The sequence below is a fragment of the Pseudophryne corroboree genome, chromosome 9, assembly GCF_028390025.1.
Source record: "Pseudophryne corroboree isolate aPseCor3 chromosome 9, aPseCor3.hap2, whole genome shotgun sequence".
Classification (NCBI taxonomy): Eukaryota; Metazoa; Chordata; class Amphibia; order Anura; family Myobatrachidae; genus Pseudophryne; species Pseudophryne corroboree.
In genome coordinates this window covers 138464815-138472554 of record NC_086452.1, presented here as the reverse complement: position 1 = coordinate 138472554, position 7740 = coordinate 138464815, and the positions used below count along the sequence as shown (strand labels likewise).

The window sequence follows — 7740 nt, the reverse complement described above, 5'->3', positions numbered from 1 at the left end:
AATGTACAAACTGTGACCCTCAGCTCGGAGCATAACAAAAAACCTTTTTACTTCAATATTACACAATGCACAATTCCCTATTACGCTCCTCTGCAAATCTCCTCACGATTTGCGTATTAAACCTTATACTAACGTGAGTCAGCCCTCTCATGCCATCAAGCCTCCACTTACTTGATGTACCACACTACGGGATCCCAAATTTCCTGGGTTCAATATCCACTCACTCCTACGTTCGCTCACTCAAATACACTTTGGTTTTTCTGTACAGAAAATTTAAATTCATTCAGATGGGCAGCTTTACCCCAGAGGCAATACAGTTTAAACAAAAGTTTTATACTAATCTGCTTTAGAAACCGGGTAGTTTTGTGCTATTGTATTAAATGTCTACTATCCCACCTTTGAACTAATCTACACTATTGTATAATTTGTACTTAGCGCCCGCACTCTTACGCACTTTGCGTAAACACGCGACCGTGCGTGTCTCTTATGCTGCGTGCGCAGTCCTTTACTTTGTCCGAGACACGTGTACAAAACCCTGCGTCCGCAATAAAACAAATCACACAGCTCTATAAATGTGAACAATACTAATTACTATTGCCCACTAGAAACAACTTGTTCTGTATAAACTTTTATGCAGACCTGCGTTTGTGTCTTTACACTTACTTCCTTAAAATACTGTTATTTCAAATTTACCTATATAGCAACAAATGTATCCTATTTCACACAGATCTATAATGACTCTAGCAATAATCAATAATTTAAATGATATGATTCAGATTGGATAGCTATCTTGCAGAACATACACTGATATAAATATACACATAATTATAATAATATTATATATATGTATCATTCACTGGTCTCCTATATGACTCATTTACCCATTCAGTGCTTCTAATTTGCATATCAAAGCTATTTGGTTTTCACTGCTAAGAAAAAGCAGTTACACAGGTTAATTTGCATTTCAGTGGCTATCCTCCCTGTAAGCAGATTCTACAAGTCTTGGAAGGAAAAAAACAAAACCAACTCTTTCTTCCTTTTTCTATCTGTGTGCAACCCCCTCACTTGATGTAAAGTAATTACGCACAGACAAGAAGGACAGGGGGAAAAAAACTTATCTCACCATTTACTCTCACTAGGCCCACCTGAAACTATTTGTAATTGACTATGGCATGGGTTAAATAAATGCATTGGTAACTCATAAATTGTGCTTGATGTGACCAAGGAAACTGTTCTTAGCAGAGTGAAAATCAGCTATTTAGAAAATGACCTTCCTAAAATGGCCACTGTTCCTCCCCCTTCCACATCCATGAGGTTTACACAAAATGGTGGACAGGCCATGTGGTTAGTCCAAAATGGAGGACAGACCATGCGGCTTCCTTTGTCACAAAGAAATCACACATTATACAAGCACCTGAAGTTATTTTAGGCCTGAGTTAAAAAAAAACTATATCAAGGCTATGCAGCAACTTTTAAATGTACTTTTAAACCTACTTAACAGATAAACAATCCAATCTGAATCAAACACAATATGACTTATTTGAACTTTGTTTTGCAACAATAAAAATACATTTTAGCATCTTAAATATTATGAGAAACGCATTGTCCCTTGAAATTTCATATCATTGGCTTACTGATGATAACACAACAATACACGTGGATGTTATTCATCAGCGTCGCGATGCGTCCATCGGAGCCGGTCGATCACAGCCGCGTTTGTAATGTACAGTGCATCATTAAGACCCTGATATCGCGGACCAGCCCCCATCTGTGAATGCCAAATTGCTTTCTCAGAAATATTTTAAATGCCCGCTCTAATATATACTGCAGACGCCAGGCGCATCTTATTACCATATACGATAAAAGTGCGCTGTACATCGCAAAACACTGCATCCCAAGAGAAAACAATACACCCACACATTATCTGAGTTCCAAAGCTCATTGATGTATATATTTGTTATTAAAAGGATATGGATTCAATATATTACAATGTACAGTATACACATAATTACATGGTTACAACTCACACAGTAACAGTTACAGGCCAGTTACAGCAAATACATCACCATATCTTTCTCGTATAAAAGTCTCTCCATATCACTGTCTTTCTCTCTCTGTAAAATCATGCTGGAACTCCATCATCGTCTGGTACCAAACAGCAACTGACCTCCTGTGTGATCAGCAATGTGTTATCTAGTTTCTGGGGGAGGGGACTCTCATTCATGATGAGTCACTGGTTTGTTCGTGTGCTGATCAGGTACAGCCTTGGGGACGTCTGAGGGGGCTGGCCTGAGCTTCCTGTCCACTACCTGTTTGGAATATCTATTGTTCTAATAAAAGTGATTTTAGCTTTTATACATTTAATCATAATTATTTGTTGCAATGTCCTACAACTTAATAACAAGTATCAAATGAATCTACACATGAATCTGCTTGCTTTAATACCAAATATGACAGGTGTATCTGGTTTCGTTCAAATAATACACATACATGACATTACTTCATTATATAATTTTAAATCATCATGATGTCTGGCGCTTGATATTATTATAATTATGTACTGCATGAAATAAGTGTTGAATCCATCTCAGTGGCATGTCCGTGTAAATGCGTGTGTTACCATATATTGCTGTGCTCGCTGCGTGTATTTGCAAGTATAGCGACTCATATGTGTGTAGTTTGACACTAAAATACACTCCCAGTGGGAGGCGGCATAGCGTTTGCACGGCTGCTAAAAACAGCTAGCGAGCGTTCAACTCGGAATGACCACCTATGTCGGACACAGCATCAGCAAATGTAGATGGGGGGAGGGAGGGAAGGTAAGCTACAGTAGTAGAGACGATCAGGTGAACAAGCTCCTCCCACCGAAACGCGCGTCACTTCCGGTCCGGCGCCCGACTTCCGGGACCTCCGTTACGGAGCTTCGGCGGGCGGACTCCTCCCCAGCACACCGCAAGTACCTTACACCACCTCTTGTAGTTTGTGACCAGCTCTCCGACAGGCACCCCATCCCTCTGTGCCTTTCCAAATCACAGGGGATGAGCATTATCCACTCCGTGCATACGGCACGGACAGTAGAGGTTGCCATAGCAACAAGCCCTGACCAAACAGCACTTGCTGGCTGTCTCTCTAGATTCCCTCTATACAGACCAGGCATTTAACTAGTACAGAGATACTATCAATCAGATGGTAATCTATGCACCATTTTTATAACCCTCTGATTAAATAACCCAGTCAGAACATTGTTTAGGAGAATCTGAACAAATCTACAGAGGCTCAGGACACATAGACTGTCTTGAACAAATTATGACAAATATGGTCTTATATGTGTAAAAAAATTTCTTTGCAATAGACAGACTAATGATTATACTGTGTTTGTGTTTTTGTGCTGGATTTTATGTGAAACATTATGCTTTTTATGTGACAACATATGGTATTCCTGCAAAGTATTTAGTAATTCATCTATTTATTTAACCTTGTATTTGTCCAATTCAGACTGATATATTATTTCAATTACCTGAATATTATTCCAATAAGCAATTTGCTTGGATTGTGCAAATATTGGTACATACATTGTATTTGTCTAATTCAGACTGATATATTGGCCCTCATTCCGAGTTGTTCGCTCGGTATTTTTCATCGCATCGCATTGAAAATCCGCTTAGTACGCATGCGCAATGTTCGCACTGCGACTGCGCCAAGTAACTTTACTATGAAGAAAGTAATTTTACTCACGGCTTTTTCTTCGCTCCGGCGATCGTAATGTGATTGACAGGAAATGGGTGTTACTGGGCGGAAACACGGCGTTTCAGGGGCGTGTGGCTGAAAACGCTACCGTTTCCGGAAAAAACGCAGGAGTGGCCGGGGAAACGGTGGGAGTGCCTGGGCGAACGCTGGGTGTGTTTGTGACGTCAACCAGGAACGACAAGCACTGAACTGATCGCACAGGCAGAGTAAGTCTGGAGCTACTCTGAAACTGCTAAGTAGTTAGTAATCGCAATATTGCGAATACATCGGTCGCAATTTTAAGAAGCTAAGATTCACTCCCAGTAGGCGGCGGCTTAGCGTGTGTAACTCTGCTAAATTCGCCTTGCGACCGATCAACTCGGAATGAGGGCCATTGTTTCAATTACCTGGATGTGCATATATACACATGTATACTTTTTTGCTCTATTGGCACACTTCATTCTGCCAGTAGGGAAATTGTCACATGCTCACAGATATCACCACAACTTAGTTGTGGGAGACAGTGAGCATGTAGAATTTGTTTTGCCCTTCTTGAGGATCTTTTTCTTATGTTTTCTTATTTTCTTTCATTTATTACCAGTGTGGCTGTATTTGAACGCTACATTTTGGGCAAGCAATTGGGTATCTGACAACGTTAATACACTCAGCACCGGTGTCAATATCAGGATACGGGCCGCCCCATGTACAATTTTGGTACTGTATATATGTGAATAAATCCCATTTCACTTGGCTTCATTTTTACACCTAAAGCAATGGGACACAGTGTCCAGACATCTTAAAGTAACTGGGAATAATTTTCCCCATACTTTTTCAGACCAGCCCAAACCTATTAAGCAATTGGTTTCTCCATATGCAGATAGGTATATACTTGACTATCTACAGTCATACCATGCTGGACATGCCCGATCTCGTCTGATCTTGGAAGCCAAGCAGCATTGGGCCTGGTCAGTACCAGAAAGGGTGACCCTCTGGGAATACTAAATACTGTAGTATCAAGGAACACACCTTCCGTGTATATACCCTTCATTCACCAGTAACCTTACCGCTATCATTCTTTGCAGTATTTTTACCTGTGTTTACCTTTTAGAAGGAGTCCGGAGTCGTCAAAGCCGGTTTTTCTTGTTTATGAATATACTTATGTATAAAAATTCATAAATTTATAGAGAATACAAGATTTACCAAATTTTCGCTCTGATTAAATTCAAACATTAATACTTGCTTAATCTCAGTGGGTGTGCGGACAAATCATCTGCCACCTACTTTACACTAAGTGAGTCACATATCGTCACATTGTGATTTAATACTTTTTTTTATCACCTTGCTGATATATACAGCATTATTTGTGTATTTTGTCTGTCTCTTTTTTTCGTCTGATATGAAATAAAAGTTACGTTTTATCCTTATAATTACATTTCACAACATTCTATCTTCATCAAAAAGTTGATTTATAAAAAGTGTGCCCCAGAGAGACACAAAAACAGTCCTCTTTTGCCTCTATGCAAAAAAACCTCACAAGTTTGTTCTGAACTTATGTCCGGGAGCACCGCCAACCCTGCACTACCCACAAAAGCCAGACAGGCGAAGTGGTAGCTTTATGTTGGTTACTATTATGATTTCTGCCTTTTACGGTATATAAAAATTGTTTAAAAACTGCTATCACCTATTTACAATCTGATCCAATGCAGATTCCAAAACCCCAACCCATTACAAAGCTACAGTAGTACACCAGAAACCTTCCACCATCCCTGAGCAGGTTTTCTGTCTTTGTCTAAAACTGACATGTATCTAAATGTATTGTAAAGTTTCACTGAGGCATGAACTAATTTGCATGGTTAAACATTCTCTGCAGAGTGCGGCATATCATGTTGCTATATACATAAAGGCTAATTACAATAGAAAAATGTTTTACATGCAGTAAGATTGAAATTATATCCTCAGTTACAGCTGTGAACACACAGATGAGAGAGTATCGGCTGGCAGTTAGTATTTGCTTTTTACCTACTGCATACTTGCCTACCCTCCCGCATTTTGCGGGAGGCTCCCGTTTTTTAAGTGAGCCTCCCGCTGCCCCGGAAATTGTCCTGGTCCTCCCGATTTTTCATATGTACTTGGTGTAAATGCGGACTGCGCATGCGCCAGTCCGAAAGTGCCGGTGACGGAGAGCCTGTACAGGGTGAAGAGCTGTGGAATTGCTAGTTACAGCTGAGATGACTCACCCAGCATGCTGTGGTCACGGTAGGAGGCGGGGCTGTGCTCTTTGATTGGCAGGACCGGCTCTGGTGGTGGTTTGGGGGCAGGGGCAGCCATCTGAGCTGAGCCTGCAGCAGGAGGGAGCGCCGGCGACGTAGCATGTGCACCGCCTGGCTAGCAATAATACAAACATACCGCTCCGTTCGGGCGTCCGCTGGCAGAGCAGCTCATTATTCTGAGCCGGCAGGGACCTCCAGAATGGGTGCCACAGTACGGAAGGGAGGAGGGGGGAGAAGGAGGAGAGAGGCTGCCTCTAACACCAACTGACTGAACTGGCTGCTGCCACTAACAAATATGGGTGCTGGGGGAGAGCTGCTGGACATTCCCAGACCCAGCAGATCCTCCTCCCTTGGACACTGTGAGTGTGCTGTCAGCCAGCCACCATGTCTGGAATGGATCCACCTTTCTTCTGACCTCGTCAGCCTGTACCTGGGTCCGCCGGCCTCCCTCAATGACACCCTGCAGGTCACCTCTATGTTGATTGGACACAGTGTGGTGAGTAACCATGTGTGACCCCATGTACCCACTACCTGTGTGTGTGACCCCCTGTACCCCCTGCCTGTGTGTGTGACCCCCTGTACCTCCTACCTGTGTGTGTGACCCCATGTACCCATTACCTGTGTGTGTGACCCTCTGTACCCCCTACCTGAGTTTGTGACCTCCTGTACTCCCCTACCCCTGTTTGTGGCACCTTTTTCCCCCTAGCTCCCCTGGTGTTTGACACCCTGTACCCGCTACCTTTGTGTTTATGTCACCCTGTATCCCCCTACCCCTGTGTGTGTATGGCATTTTGTACCCACCTGTTTATGACATACTGTACCCCCATCCCCATGTGTATGACACATTTTACACCACCTGCACCTCTGTGTGTGTGATACCCTTTACTCCATAACCCTACCCCCGTGTATGGCACACTGTACACCCTCTACCTTTGTGTGTCACCCTGGACCCCCCTCCCTCCCCCACCATAAAGGTGATTATATTTTTGATCTGTGAGAGTAGTTAAATTGGCTTTTTTATTGTATTTTTTTCCCCACCCTTCCCTCCCTACCCATACCTTCTGTCCGTGGTCCCCAGTCATCAACTACCAACTCCTCTGTCACCTGGTCACAGCCCATCACTGCACTCCCTTTGCCCCTCCGGTCCGTCTCCAGTCCGTCACCCCAAAACCTCTGCCTCACAGTCACAGCCTAGCACCCATAATTAAAAAATATATTGTCACCTCTGTCCCCCGGCTACAGAAACCTCGGCCTCACAGTCACAGCCTGTCACACCACACCCTCTACCCCTGCTCACAGGCTATCACCTCACACAATCTGCCACCCGCTCACAGCCTGTCACCCCACACCCTCTACCCCTGCTCACATGCTATCACCTCACACAATCTGCCACCCGCTCACAGCCTGTCACCCCACACCCTCTACCCCTGCTCACATGCTATCACCTCACACAATCTGCCACCCTCTCACAGTCTGTCATTCCACACATTTATCCACTTGTCACAGTCCTTCGCCCCTCAATCTCTGTCCCCCAGTCACAGTCCATCGCCTCACAGCCTCTGTCCCCCTTCACAGTCTGTTGCCTCTCAATCTCTGTCCCCCAGTCACAGTCCGTCGCCCCCCAGCCTCTGTCCCCCAGTCACAGTCCGTCGCCCCTCAGCCTCCGTCCCCCAATCACAGTCTGTTACCCCACAACCTCGGTCCCCCAGTCACAGTCTGTTACCCCACAAACTCTGTCCCCCAG

General features: G+C 43.8%; 1 pseudogene; it reads left to right on the top strand.

The window, feature by feature from the left end:
- The first annotated feature begins 4621 nt into the window (after positions 1 to 4621).
- LOC134963796 (5S ribosomal RNA) lies at positions 4622 to 4740 on the top strand (annotated as a pseudogene).
- Positions 4741 to 7740: the final 3000 nt, after the last annotated feature.